The sequence below is a fragment of the Anthonomus grandis genome, chromosome 2, assembly GCF_022605725.1.
Source record: "Anthonomus grandis grandis chromosome 2, icAntGran1.3, whole genome shotgun sequence".
Classification (NCBI taxonomy): domain Eukaryota; kingdom Metazoa; phylum Arthropoda; class Insecta; order Coleoptera; family Curculionidae; genus Anthonomus; species Anthonomus grandis.
The window spans coordinates 44781968-44797829 of NC_065547.1; positions in this window are offsets into that span (position 1 = coordinate 44781968).

A 15862-nucleotide genomic window follows, 5' to 3' on the forward strand; every position below is an offset into this window, starting at 1 on the left:
CTTCTTTGGAAGTTCCAAAGAATCCTAGAGTATATGCTCCTATCCTATCCTATATATGAGGCGTCAAGAATTAGAGTGGCCTAATCCACAAAAAATCGAAATTTAGATAAACATAGAAAATAATTCCCGAATACCCAAAGATTCGATTAAAAAAATGGCCTAAGCGATATTGTAGCGTTTTATTTTTCTATTTCTTATTTTCACTAACGCTCCATTGATATTTCATTAATTTCAATAATTATATTAATAATTTCAGTCAACTTCTTTTATCGATATTTCTTTAAATTCACACTGTCAATGACACATTACAACTGTAACGCATCACTCTCCTGGTTTAATTATTCATGCTTTCTGTTGACGGTCCGTCACTCTTCTGGTTGGTCTTGATTGATGTTTTCTCTGATTGGATTGACATTGACAGCTCAGGCGAGAGGTGGGGTCGTAACTTATTTAGTCGGTACTGCATCCATTTTTCGAGGACTTGTTCCCGTGTCGCAGGTAGAAGCGCACGAAAAAGGCCAGTTTTTTATTTCCGAAATTTGTGAAGCAGGAAGTGGCCAATATGGTTTATAATTTATAGTCCTTAATCTTGTTCCTTTAGGGAACTGTTTATTTCATAATTCTGGTGCAGGATGCCCGAGATTTTGATGGATAGATAATGAAACTTAGCAAGGTGAGTGTGTCACATTTTGAACGCCATTCATTTTTATCGACAGTGAATACAATGGCAACCGTTGTTTTAGGGTTTTACTTTTCCGTTTTCCTCTTTATTCTTCTTCAATTGTTGATGGCTGCAGGGTTTTGATTTCCCCGAGAAATTGCTGTAAGCTGTGGAGCTGGAGCCAGACTTAGAGCTAGTATTAGAGATTCCCAGTCCAGATAGCTAAGCTACAAATGGCATACATTCACAGCCTCGATTTTGAAGGCCAGCCGTTCATTTCTTGGAGGAATACACAGGCCAGTTTATTCCATTTATTTAAATATTATTAACCATAGATTTGTCTCACATATTTAAATTTTTATTAATATACTTTTAATTACAATTTATTGCTACAAATATTTAATCAATATCATAATTTAATACGTCAATTTCTTATCTATAATTTTAGTTATTTTTTGTTCAGTATTTTTCAGTACCTTTTTTATTAGTTAAGTAGATATAACTCGGTTAAGGCTAATATGCCTTAGGTAAAAAGGTTCATGAACTTTCCCCTGCGTAATGTGAATATATAGTAAAAACTTTAATAATTGCAATTTATTTTTCAAGTGCTGAAATCTACCTAATTTACTTACTTATTAAATACCAACATTATTCATATTTTAATTCATAATAAATCATTAACATTTAGCAGATTAGAACATGAGGCGTGTACATATCTTTGATGTAAATATAATTTGGTTGTATTGTTAAGATATTTTTTTTTGCCTCTTTAAATCTACTTTATCCAGGGTCATTTAATTGTTAATTGAAACCTATATACCAAGTATTTTTCTTAGTTTTCTTTCATTTATAAAAAAAAAACTAAGTGGCGCCCTCTTATTTAATAGTTATAATCAAGATTATATTCTTTAATAGCCAGTCATAAGTGAACCTTCGAACAATCCCAAGCCTCCAATAATTCTGAGCTACCGTCTGCAAACTCTTGGCAAAATAGTAACACTGTAAAGTTAACGCCACAATATAACAGTTTGTATGTGGGGATGTCGCCACAAGTTCAATATTTTTACTCGTTCAATATTGCTACTTCAATATTTTACATCGTGGGTTAGGCCACTATTATGTTAAGATTATCATTTATTTACGTACGTTTAGGTTAAAACGTGCTTGTTATCGTGAAATTAAAACTAGTATTTTTGTGTCAAAAAATAAGTGTTTAAACTATGCAGAGTCAAAGTAAGCTTCATTTATTACGTAAATTACAAGTGTACATATAAGTGCATTATTATTTTTTTAAATGCCCACTTCTGCTTAAAGTAACAATTTAGGTGTATTTAACTTGAGCCGTGTATGTTTTTAATACTCATTCACAATACTAAGTACATTTATTTATTTTAGAAACTTTAACGGATATTTCTGATCTAAATGGCAAAAAACGGATACGAATGGAGAAAATTTGGAAATCGAATACTCGGAAATTTAGAACAGCATCAGGATATTATTATATTAATGTAAGGAGGCAAAATATTCCTGCAAAAGTGGTTCACGATCCTGTTTGTAAATGCATTAGTAACTGCTCTGAAAAAATGAAAGTTGAACATTTTTATAATTTGGCAAATTTAGGCTTGCAAGCATCATATATAATTGGACCAGCGGATGTACAAAAAAATAGGGTATACACGGAAAATGAACAGAGCAGGCGAGAAGTATGACGAGAGTTTATAAATTACCAAATGAAAATGAAAGTTTTATGTAAAAGTTTGCAAAGAGTTTTGTAAGCAGATTTTGTAGATTACGGATTGCAGACTATCAAGAGTTCTGCTTAAAAAGTCAGAGAGAATTCCTCCAATAAATCAACGAAGAAGTAATCCCTATGCTAAGAAAACGCCTGATCCAAAGGTTCAAGAAGTTAAGGAATTTATGGAAATTTCCTGTTTTTAAATCCCATTATTCCAGAGCGAAGACTAGCAGAAGATATTTGGCTCCCTATTTAAATATACAAATATTGTGCAATCTATATAAAAAATAGTAAGCGTCTTCTGTCAGCAATCATGTATTTAGAAATATTTTTAATGCTAACAATTAAATAATAAACTTAAAATTAGTAGAGAGGAAGAAAAAAAGAGGAAGCACAACAAGAGCTACAGTTTCAAAAAGCAAAATTAGCGAAAAATGAAATGAAAATTGCTAACTTAATTAATGACTTGATGAAGACTCCACTCCAGTACTGTCCACAGGAAAAATATACTATAAATGTCAACTATGGACATATTGTTTAGGTAAATTACCTTATCTCCAAATTAATAATAGAACATAAATTATTTAAAGTGTTTTTTTTTAATTTAAAGCCTTTAAAGGATACATGATTTAGCTGCTAAGATTATGGTTATGTATGTCTGGAATGAATTGGTTGCCTCTAGAGGGTCTCAAGAGATTGGTCTTTGTGTTATCTGCTATTGCAAAAATTTTGTGTCAGAAAGAAAACTTCAGGTATATTTATCAATGTGGCGGCAAAAATCGCAACATTAAGATGGACCCTAATTTGCGATTTCATGATGAACTTCAACGCAATTAATTAGAAGCTTTTAGTGTCAGGCTACTCATATCATTCCCGTGATCAAGGAATTCGGTATTGTAGAAAAATAAAAGGAGTTTCATAAAGATCTGCACGGAAACAACAGCCATTCCAAGTAGTAAATATGACAAAAAAAGATTTTTTTTTCCAAGAAACTATAGGGTGCTATTACTAATAGAAAAATTACTCCAGATGATTCTAAGGTGGAATGGATGCAAATGCAATGGATTAAACTTTCGAATGCTAATAGACACCAATTTTCAAACTCAAAGTGTAACCCATTTAACACAGAAAGTGTACGGCAAAACGGAATTCTTGTGCACCAGTTAAAAATTTGGATCTGCTTTATTCTTTCAGACACCCAATAGAAAAAAAAGAAAGCAGATCTTATTGAATTTTTCATGATTTATTACAATAATTTAAAGATCTCTGCCACAGCCATTGACGAACTGGGAGAACGGGAAAATGACGATGATTTGATGAAGGAAACCTTAAATAAAGTTAATTATCTTATTTTTGTACTACTTATGCATTAAAAAATACTTATGTTATGAAAATATACCCAGGTATAATAAAATTGGCCTCTTTTTATTAGTTCTTTAGATATGTAAAATATTAGGTCCAAAAATCTAGTTGCACTTAGAAAATTACATAGTTGCCTTACCCACATAAAAATCATCTTTTTGATAAAATATTAATAGATTGGTTGTACATTTTTGATAATAAAACTTAAAATTTTTACAAAAGCCACCATTGAAAAGGAACCGATTTTTACACTTGACTTACTCATTTCTTCTATTTTGGGGTTAGGCCACTATGATTCTTAACGCCTCATATATGCCTTCCTTCTGTTTACTTGTTTCACAATTGTCAATAATCCGTTGTCTCAGTTTTTGAATAAATATGTCTTTATTTGGTATCAAATGGACATTACATTACATTTGCCCAAAAAGGCGAAGATTAGCTAAAGCTACCTTTATCTCTTAACCCTAATAATATAGAACCGATACATAACTGTAAGAAAATGAACCTTAAAAAGAAATGAAATTTGTAGCCACTGCAATCGATAGATATATATATATGGGCACATGCTCAAATTTTCTTAAATTACACACAAATCGACAACACGTATTTTGTACACGTTGCAATTTCTGCTGGATTATTTTATCAAGACAATGATTATAAACGATAAAACAGTAATTTAAAATGGATGATACACTAATGATACTGAGAGTTTTTGTCTTGTCTTAAAATTGACAATATGTTTGTTCGCATAGAGCAAACGCATACGCAAATAGCACCTTTGTAAGACAACACTAATATGTCCTTGGAATCTTAAAGAAGAATCAATAGTTAAACCTAGAATTTTGACGCTCTCAGCAAAAGCCAAGGGGTTATTATCATATTGAATGTATTTATTTTTTTCAACATTAGCACGCGGATTTTGTATTGGCAAAAAGTAATACGTTTTAGTTTTATTGGCATTAATATTAAGATTGTGTTCTTTCGAGTAGCGCAAGATTAAGTTTAGGTCTCTATTTATACTTTCAGAAGCCTGTTTTATGACATTTAGATCGAAATAATGAATTATCTGAGTATCGTCAGCGCACTGGTACACCTCAGAGCTCTTTACGACTAAAGGAAGATCCGAACAATAAAAGAGGTCCCAAAATCGATCCTTGAGGAACTCCAGAAATTATGTGTTTCGAATCGGAGTAATTGTTATTGACACGTACTCGTTGAGTACGGTTCCAGAGATAGGACTTAAAAAAAGAAGTTGTTCACTTCATTTCAACTATAAAACTTTAACTTCACGACTAACAAATCATGATCGATTACATTGAATAATCTAAAACAACTAAGATTACGGCCAGTTTTTTTATCGAGATTATGTTGTCTATGATGTTCAAGAGGGTGGTAGCTGTACTAAATCCTTCTCTAAAGCCAGACTTTTTATTTGGAAATATGTTTTTATCAGTAAGATAAAATAACAACTGTGCATAGACAACTCTTTTCCAGACCTTCGATTATTATTCTCTTCACGGTTATTTACAGGAACCTTGTAAACGAGAGATTTTTGGTAACCCCAAAAGAAAAAATACATAGGGTTTATATCTGGCGATCTGGGAGGCCATTAGACAAACCCATCACGTTCAATCCATCTTTCAGGGAAATTTTGATATAAATGTTCTCTCACTAATCCATTGAAGTAGCAGTCACATTTCACACCTTATTTGAAGAGGAACATCATCTAGTGGATTGGGCAACTCATTTCTTAAAAAGTTCAGGTAGACCTCGCCATTTAGCCTCGTGTGGGAAAAATGTGGCCCTATTAAATAATCGTCGACAATAAATCGGCCCACACATTACGGGAAAATTTATTCTGAAAACGTTCTTCTATAACTATATGAGGGTTTTCGTCGCACCAATAATGTTCATTATGAAGATTTATTAAGCCATCCTGTCCAAAGCCAGATTCATCGGTGAAAAGGATGAAACGTGTGATTTTGATTACAATTTTGAATAGTCCTACAAAAATTAAGTCAAGCCACTGGATCTTCAGAGTTTAAAGCTTGGGCCTTTTGATAATAAAAGGAGTGTAGGAGTTGCTCTTGTATAATTTCATGAACTGTACTTTTTGGAATATTTTCATGAGTTGCAATTGATCTTACGCTAAGAGTACGATTATCCTCAATCTCTGCCGTTCTTTGAATTCGAGTTTTTTTTTCCTCCAAATTTTTCTAGTCTCTGATGGATAGTGCTAAACACTTGCGATCGTGGTATTCTTCTATTCGGAAATGGTTCTCTGTACAAACGTTATGCATTCACCATAATAATAATGCATGTCGCGTAGTCCTGCGTTGGAATACAAATTATTATTATTATAATTCATCTTATTTTCAATCTTAATAAATTTAAAATGCAATTGCAAAATTGCAGATATTATGTATCAAAATTTACAATACAATGTCAAAATTCATTTCCATGGAAACTAAAGCGTTTGGTTTTAAGGCTTGCTTTGTTAATTTTAAAAATTAAAATTTCTAATTAAACGTACGTAAATGTTTAAAGTCGTTTTTCTGGGAAACCGTTAATTCTACGATGATGCAATAAGAACACCTTTTTAAAAGATATCTTGATGCTCTTTACTAATTTGACATCCAAATGTATACAAAAATTAAAACAAAAAAGTTCTAAGACAGCTTAAGCTTTTTATCATTGACGACTAGCGTCAAATTAATAGGGTAAATACAAAGAAACAATAGTAATATGCATGAAAAATTTGGCAAAAAACAGTACACTAGAAAAAAAAATTATTAAAAAAAATATATTCTTTTAAACACCGTTAATTTTGACTTTTCGAAAAAATTGTATAGAAGTTTGTTGCATTCATTTTTTCATGTAGAATCGTCCACCGAAATCCTGACGAGAAATTTCCGGACACCCTGTATACAAATTAAGGGGCAATAGCGACAAAGCCTTAAATATCCATCAATCAATTTCCTGCCATTTAATATTATAAAACAGTCTCTCCGCCATCACCGATAATAAACAATAAATGGGTCCTAAACAATATGCGAAAGCAGCGGCAGAACGCCAAACTAATTTTAGTAAATACATATAGAATGAGTGTAGAGTGTAGTTCAATTTAAAAAAAAAAGGAGATGGAGAAGGCAATTTTTTAATAAAACATTGGTTATAAACATATATTACATGTAAAAAAAATTCTTTGAAGATTAACATGATTAATATTTTCGATTTCTGCGATATCCTGGAATGAGTATCCAAGTGAGTGAAGTCCAAAAGAAATTAAAATCAGAGTAGGTTAGGAAAGATATTATCTGAAGGTCGTTGATGTACATAGAAATAACTTAAAAAAACTGTGGAAATACCTTGAACCTCTTTTAGCAGGAAAGAATCAAATCATGACAGACGAAATAATGGCAATAGTAAAGCAAGAAATAGAAATTGCAAATAAATTTAACGAATATTTTGTTAGTAGTATTGCTAGTATTATCCATAATATAGAACCATACAAACCAAAATATACAGCACCTTTTCAATTTAACATAATATACATGGCAAAATTGAAAAGCATTTTTAACGTTTAAAAGATGCCGCATATAATGTTGGTGAGCGTCTCTTAGATGTGATTAATACATCTCTTAGTACTGGCATCTTTCCTGAATCATGCAAAATTTTAACAGTGATTCCTGTTCTCAAGGTGACAAATACAAAAAGTCACAATGAGTTTCGACCAATAAACACAGTACCCATTCGTGAAAAGTTGCTAGGGTTGTGTGTAAAGGACTAGCTTTTGATTTTTACACTAAGAATTAATTGATAATACCCAATCAATCGGGTTTCACTCATGTAAGTCAGTCATTATTAGTTTGTGTGTTGATTTTCTCAGGGCTATTCATACTGGTGTTAGAAGTTGTGAATGTATTTGCGAAGCTTGTTGCCTAATCACAATACGTAGTCTTTAATTAAGCTCGCTGACTATTTGAGACCCCTGTCAAAACATGACAATGGTACGCTAGCAGCGGACTGTTGTTTTTTCGGTTTTTGTGAACAACAATAGGGTAATTCGAGTATAGATGGTCCAGGTTTTAAAATGTCATGGTAACATTTCTATATGTTGAATTAGAATTACTGTTAATTTTTTTTAACGAATCTTTATTGAGTTTAGAAACATGTATTATAAGCAATTAGATGCATTAAAAAATAAAACTTATAATTCACAAAAAAAATAAAAATAGTTTACAAAAACCATATCCCCCACGGTGCTGAGGTAAGATGGCGCAACGAAAAAAAAGGTGTTTTGGCCAAAATGTCACTTGGTTTGCATACAACCACACCACAGTCGTGGCAAAAGTTCACAAACTTGGAGCAGAAATCGTGAAACCATTTTGAGCAACGCAAGCAATTAACCCAGTCGTCAGATTTTGTGGTTATCGTCCTCCATATCATCTGAAAAGTCATCCAATATCGGTGGCTCTAGATCTTCGTCTAAGGATGAGTCGCTTTTAGTAGCTTTCTCAATTTTCTTTTGGGTCACTTTTGGCTTCTTCAAAACTGCTTTTAATTTACTGGTCTTTATTTCTTTCTGTGTTTTTTTCAGACGCTTTGTTCTTTTTTTCGCCAATTCTTGTCTTTGTAGTTAAAATTTCCGCCAGCTGCTTGTTCCTTTTGCCAACCGAATTAATGTTAGCGGAAACAACTGGAACGGGTGAGATTATATCTAGCATTTTTCCAGGGGTACTTTTGACGGGAGTATTTGCATAAGTTTCTGTAACCGATTCATTGTGTTTTTCTGGTACAGAATCATCTTCAGTCTGCCAACTGCAGCAAGGTTGTTGATTATCAGCAGATAAAGCTTTGGTAAAACTTTGAGAACTAGTCAACTACCATCTGGAATTTTATTTTCACCTGCATCGGGAGCCTCAAGTACGATACTATTTTCAGTCAAATAGGCGTCATCTGGGATAGCAGGATTAAATGGCATAATTCCCGAATGTCGAAGTTCCATTATTTACAGTTGCAGACTTGTTCGATCCTTCAGCAAGTAACTTTCCAAATTGTAATCTAGTGAGCTTTCGTCCTGGATTATTTTTAATATATAAACTGCAAGCTGAGTAGTAGTTTAATTTTAACGATCTAAAAAAACATCTATCTAGTGGTTGTAAAAATTGCGTCGTATGACTTGGCAAGCAAAGCAGTATGGTGTTGTGTTCAATACAGTATTCTAGCATCTCAACGTTATTGCAGTGTGAAGCATGACCATCAAGCAGTAACAAAACTGTCCCTGTCGGCTTTCTCGGAACGAACTGATTTTTGAGCCACTGAAAAAATATGTCACTGTTGACATAAGTCGATCTTTCTGACATATAAACCAAGGATCCCGGAGGCATCCCATCCTTGAACACTTGCTTTTTGTTTTTTCCTTTCATGACGCAGGTTAGGGGAAAAAAAAACGCCTTCCGCATTACAACAGGCTATAACCGAAATGGTTTCTCCCTTTTCATCGGAGCTGATACTTGCGATGTTTTTAGATCCTTTCTTAACAATAACATGCCCCGGCCTATTATTAAGTTGTAAACCCGTCTCATCCATATTGTAGATGTGTCCAGGTTTATTCATAAGATCATTCTCGGTCATAGTATTTTCTAGCAGCTGAAAGTAAGTCTCAACACCTTTTTTGTTCATACCCAAGGATCGATTAATGGAGACCCCTTCTGCTTTTCTCACTAACAGCCTTGGGTTTCTCTGCAGAAATAACTGCAGCCACGGATAACCAGCTAATCTCAATTCCTTATTAAAATTATGTTTAATACCCAGCTGTTCGGCCAATCTAAAAGCCATACTTCGCACATCAGTTCGAGTAGGAGAAAATCAATTTTTTTGAAGTTTTAGAATATGTGTGGCCAACTTTTTTTCAGCAGCTTCGTCTAACGTGGAGGAGGGTCCAAGAGGACCTTTCTTTATATTGTCTGCCAATTTTCTTCTTCGTAGAGTGGTTGCCGGTACCCCAAAATTACGACCAGCCTCATTAACTCCCATTCTATTTTCATTAACGGCTTGAATGGCGTCGGCTAACTGTTGTTCGGTCCAACTAGCCCTGGAACAACTTCCAGTACGCTTGTATTTGGTGGGCATACTGAAAAAAATAAATAAATATTAATGAGCCATCTCACCTCAAAAATAAGTGAACCATCTATCCTCGTTATTTTTACTTACCTGATACGATATTGTGAATCAAATTATTGTTAAATTTAAAGCTCACTAGCACAAAGAAGGAATTCCGACAAATATTTTTGCACTATACGGATCACGTATAAATTGATATATAAGTAGACATTTAACCGATGAACACAAACGGTGGCATGCCTGATATGAACCGAAGTACCTCAGAACACAGCCGCTCCCCTTTAACGTTAGCGGCGGCGCTGTAAAACCATTGCGCCATCTCACCTTCTGCGCCATCTATCCCCGAATTACCCTAGATAGATTTATAAGTTGAAACAGTGAGAAGCAATTGCAATACTTTCTAGGAGTTTGGATAAGCTATTTTGATGATGTATTTGTTTGTAATAGTTCAATTCTAATGTGAAAAAGTCATGAAAATTCAAAACGGGCTAAACATATAGATATAAAAGCACATTACTTGAAGGACCTTATAAGTCATAAATAGATATCCATTGAATATGCTTTAACTATTAAAAACCTAGCTGACATTTTGACCAAACCTCTAGGAAAAGAAGTGTTTTCTAAACATAGGGAAAAGATGCAAATTTTCTAATATTTTGAGATTTAGTCAAAGAATTATTGCAGTTTTATTTTAATTTGAAAGTTATAAAACTATTTTGTTCATGCGGTTTTAATGTAACATTTAAAATCGAGGAGGAGTGCTAGAATAAGTTAGCATATACTTACCTTTAGCAAATCGTTGAGTGTGTACTTACCTTAAATACACAGCGTGCAACCAATGTAGCATAGCCCAAAAAGTGACAATTGACTTTTGACAAACAAGAACTTCACTTCACGTTTTTTGGTTAGAATTTTGCTAGTAATTAAGAATCACGTTTTTGTAAAAAAAAAAGAAAATCTCTTTTGTGCTATTTTTATTTTCTTGATTATATAATAATTAAACCAGTAAAGCTCGGCAAATATCCATATTTATCAGTATTTGCTGTGTTTGACAGAAGCAAATGCAATATTGATAATTTTGTAGAATAACTCAATAACTATTTGCCATTCATTAAATTTATCTTTAAACAAGAAATAAATAACCAACTTCCATTCTTAGATATTTACAGCAATAGAAGAAAAACAAACATTTTTAAATACATAGCCAGTCATTATAAAGGGTGTCCCAATAGGAACGCACGTTTTGAATTGCGCAGCATTCTTTTTTATCGCAGTATGTCAAAAAAAACTGAAAAGAATAATGTAAACAGTTTGCGATTAGGAGCCATGGAACGATATACGGTCGAACAACGAATTATTATTGTTAAAACACACTACAAATATGGAGAATGTTTTGCGGAAACAGTTCGTAAATTGCGGGGCATTTTTGGTCGACACGATGCACCAAATCACACGACCGTCCAAAGACTAATTGATAAATTTGAACAAAATGGTTCTGTCGTGGATGTAAAAACACCAGTGCGTCACCGTACTAGCCGTTCTGTTGAAAATATTGCCGCAGTGCGTGAAAGTGTTGGCGAGAATCCGGGAGCATCTATCCGTCATCGTGCACACCAGTTGCACATTTCGAAGAGCACTACCCACCGAATTCTAACAAAAGATCTTCATTTACATGCCTATAAGATTCAATTGACCCAAGAATTAAAGCCAGTTGACCATGCGACGCGCCGTACATTTTCTTCTTGAGTATTGCAAAAACAACAAATGGATGTCGGTTTTTCGAAAAAAATTTTGTTTACCGATGAGGCACACTTTCACCTTAATGGCTTTGTTAATAAACAAAATTGCCGAATTTGGGGCGAAGAAAATCCTAGAGTCATTCATGAGAAGAAAATGCATCCATTAAGAGTCACTGTTTGGTGCGGACTTTGGACAGGTGGAGTAATTGGACCGTACTTCTCAGAGGACGAGGCTGAAAATGCAGTTACCGTGAACAGCAAACGCTATCGTAATATGCTTACTGAGTTTTTATGGCCTCAATTGGATGGTATGGATACGGGCGGTATGTGGTACCAACAGGATGGTGCGACATGTCACACTACACGTGAAGTAATTCAATTGTTGCAAAGAAAGTTTCCCGGTCGTGTCATTTCACGGAATGGCGACCAGAACTGGCCCGCAAGATCATGCGATTTAACGCCTTGTGACTTTTTTCTTTGGGGTTTTTTAAAATCCCTCGTATACGCTAATAACCCAACAACAATTCCACAGTTGAAAAACGAAATTAGACGTATTATTAGCGAAATTGGGCCGCAATTATGTGAAAATGTAATTGAAAATTTCTCAAAACGAATAAGAGTCTGTCACGAAAGTCGAGGCGGCCGTTTGCCAGATATTATTTTTCACGTTTAATTGCAGTGTATTAGCTTTACATTAAAATATAAATAACACTCAGTTTATAATAAATTATGACTTTTATTTACCAATTAAAACGTGCGCTCTTATTGGGACACCCTTTATAACCACTGTTTTCAATATAAAATGGCTAGGATGCACTTCTTGATATATCGTTTGGTCTTATTTTCTCTAAGTAATACCAAATTTAATAAACAATTAAAACAATTGTCAGGGTCAATGGTTATGACGATCGAATTTTATTAATAAGCTGATTGGAAGTTATAGACTTAAAGTTAATCTTAAAAATTCTATACATTTGAGTTTAAACCTTCTCTCGAAAATTCTTACATAGTTAGCGAAACTGTGTCGAGAATAAAATAAAGAGTTTTAATTAGTGGTAAAACTTTCTCGTGATTTAAGTGTCACATCAAAGGTTACTGTATTTATTTTCAACTATTTTAAATTTCGCGCCAATATTCCGAACATTACTTCACTGAATTGACGGCGACGCGGCTCCTTATATACTCGGTCCGGAAGATTCTCGCTAACTTTCGAGACGTCCTGCGGTGTACCACTTTTGCTTCATTTTTGTTTTGTTAGTAAAAAGAATATTAACTTAGTTTTATAACTTCGTCATCAATATCATCCTATAAAATCTCTACTAATGATATAATGGGTCTTAGACTGGGCCAAAAAAATCGGCTATTTTTTTTTCTAAATAATAGACAAAAAAAAGTATCGTGAAGATTCCAGCACTTAATATTGTTACGAAGTTTCTTTATTGCGACTTTGTCTTGGCTAAATTATCCTAATCGATTTATATTAAAATAGATTTGTACTTAGAGAAGAAATGTTATTGTAAAAATTCTAGAAATTTGTTGAATGTTGAATTTTATCATTTTAGGGTTACTTCTTTACATCTCATTATTATTGTATAAAATTATCCGTTTTTACACAGCACTACTTCGCATAATATTTCACATTAACTTACACCAACATACTCCAAACTGAATGAGAATTCGAGAAAACATTTTTGTTTTTAGAAAAAACATTGGCGTACCATTTTTAGTCGAAAATATTCAATTAAAAATCACGAACAGACACCACTGAAAAAAATGTTTAAAAATCTGTCAGATCAAAACTAGCTTTTTTTAACAATTTTCAGCAATAAAACATTAAACTAAAAAACATTTTTTCCTTGGAATTCCAACAACCTGCATTTCGAAAACAAAGTCCATCTCGATAGATTTTTATATTTTTATTAAGGCTAATTCTGAACATAGAATTCGTTGTCAAATTTTTGAAGCTCTTATCCTTACATAACCCGGTATTTTTATGATGGGTAATGTGAGATCCATAGCTCCTGAAATAATTAGAAATAAATTCTGGATATTCTCAAAATCGTAGATCCTAAGACGCCAGTTACTTTATTGGAATATTTTGGGAATATTTTCATGTTTAAATAAAAACCTACAATACCAAGTCTTTCAATAAAAAATATTCTTTTTAAATTTTTCGTATGCGTCAAAGCTTTTTAGAAACTACTGCTCAAGCAAAAAATTATAGTTGTTTGTTTCTACACCAAAAATATAAATTTTAAAAATCATCCAAAATTAAGTCCTTCCTGTAAAGTAATTTAAACTAAAATGAGATTTATACCCGTTTCATATGAAGCCAGTATATAACAATGCCGCCCATCAGCGAGAATTAAACGCAATAATGATAATTTGACCATTACGGCCCCCCAAACTACATACCGCACGCAATACAAACACCAATAAAATTCGAAACTACCGTCGGTGGGGCCCCCCAATTCCTACAGGAGCCAAACATGAGAGATATTCCTATATAAAGTCACGTGCTCTTAACTATGCAAGGAAGGCCCAAGGGTCAGCCGGGGGCCCACTCCCGTTTTAATAAAGGCCATTGTGCCAATGTCAACGAAATTTACGATTATTGCCCGGTTCGCTCATTATCAACCGCCATGCGATAGGGAGAGATGGGGTTTATAAATTCTACGTACGTGAAAAATCGTCCGAAACTGTCATAATTTATATTATAAGAAAAAAATTATAAAAGCAAGCGTATATACTTTTTTTTTCATAAAGTGGTTTGACAAGTTGGAGAGGTCTGGCGATTAGGATGGATGGAGTTTATAAGCTTATAAGCTCCAGATTGTCAAAAAAATTAATTAAAGTTATCGAAAACCGTAGAAAGGGTACCCTCAGTGAATTATCATTATATTTTTATAATTGAAAAAATGTATACTGCTAAGGCTGTTGTTATATATTATACATACACGTAGGTACTTTTACTCGTAGATTCTCGTTCCATATTGCGAAAGATGGAGAGTTCTGATTACTGAAAGGAATTAATTCTTAATTATTATATAGGGTGATTGATGACCGATGGTACAATAGCCGTATATAAAACAGAATGTAGTATTTTTCTCAAAATTGGGTAACCATACTAACAGACAATGCTCTATGGTCTAATATATTTTCAACACTGCAGCGTTGTCGCTTATATAGAAAAATGGCAACACCCGACATATTTTTAAATATTTTAATTCCCTGCTTCATTTTGAGCCTTTTTTAATCATACTTCTCTATATCTATCTTTCGCGGTTTTGGAAAAACAAAATGCGTGTTTTTTTGTTAAAAAGCAAGGGATAACTAATTGTTTATTTATCACCTATTTAAGTTCCCAAAAAGAGCAAATTTTAAACATCACTTTAAGAGACTACCTTGATCAACTTCCTACACCCTGATTTAATCATCATTATACAGGGTGGTCGAAAATTAAATTAAAATATTTAATATACTAAAATGTTAAAAAGTTCATTATTTTAAATGGAACATCCTATATTTTATTTTATATTATAATGTAGAGTTAAAATACCTTTAATTTAATTTGATCTATTTCTATACCTACCCGTGTTTTAAAACAATTATATTAACTACTTCTTTTCGTTAAATGTGATAATTTTAAATATTTTTGTTTTGTAAATTACGTAGTTATTTATGAAAATGTCAGAATGGTATTATAAATAACAATTTTACTGTTTTTCAACACATATTTTAAAAAACAGTTTTTATATTCTGTTTTCAAACAATATTGACAAATAAAATATTTTAAAGAGGATCGATTTTATACAAAAGGCCCATATCTCAAAAACCAGTAAAAATTAAATTATAAAAATTTATATACAAATATCTGGTATAATCTAACTACACACCTATTTCAGCGTTTTTCAAAAAAAAAAAAAAATTTTTTATAGACAATGTTCTATCAAAATTTTGATAGAACATCTCAAAATTCAATAAAAATAAAATTCTGAACATTTCTAAACTTATTCCTGGGATCATTTTATTGGACTTCTATTTCACTATTTCAAAAAAAGTTTTAAGACAAAAATTTTTTTGGAAAGTCGACTTTTTTTTCCAAAATTAGACAAAATGTCCATAACTCAGAAACCAGTAGCAATAAAATTCTGAAAATTTTTAACACGGTTTCGAGAAAAAACATATTTTTGAAAAAATCGTTTTTTTTTTCGAAAATTTCATATTTCAAAAACCAAT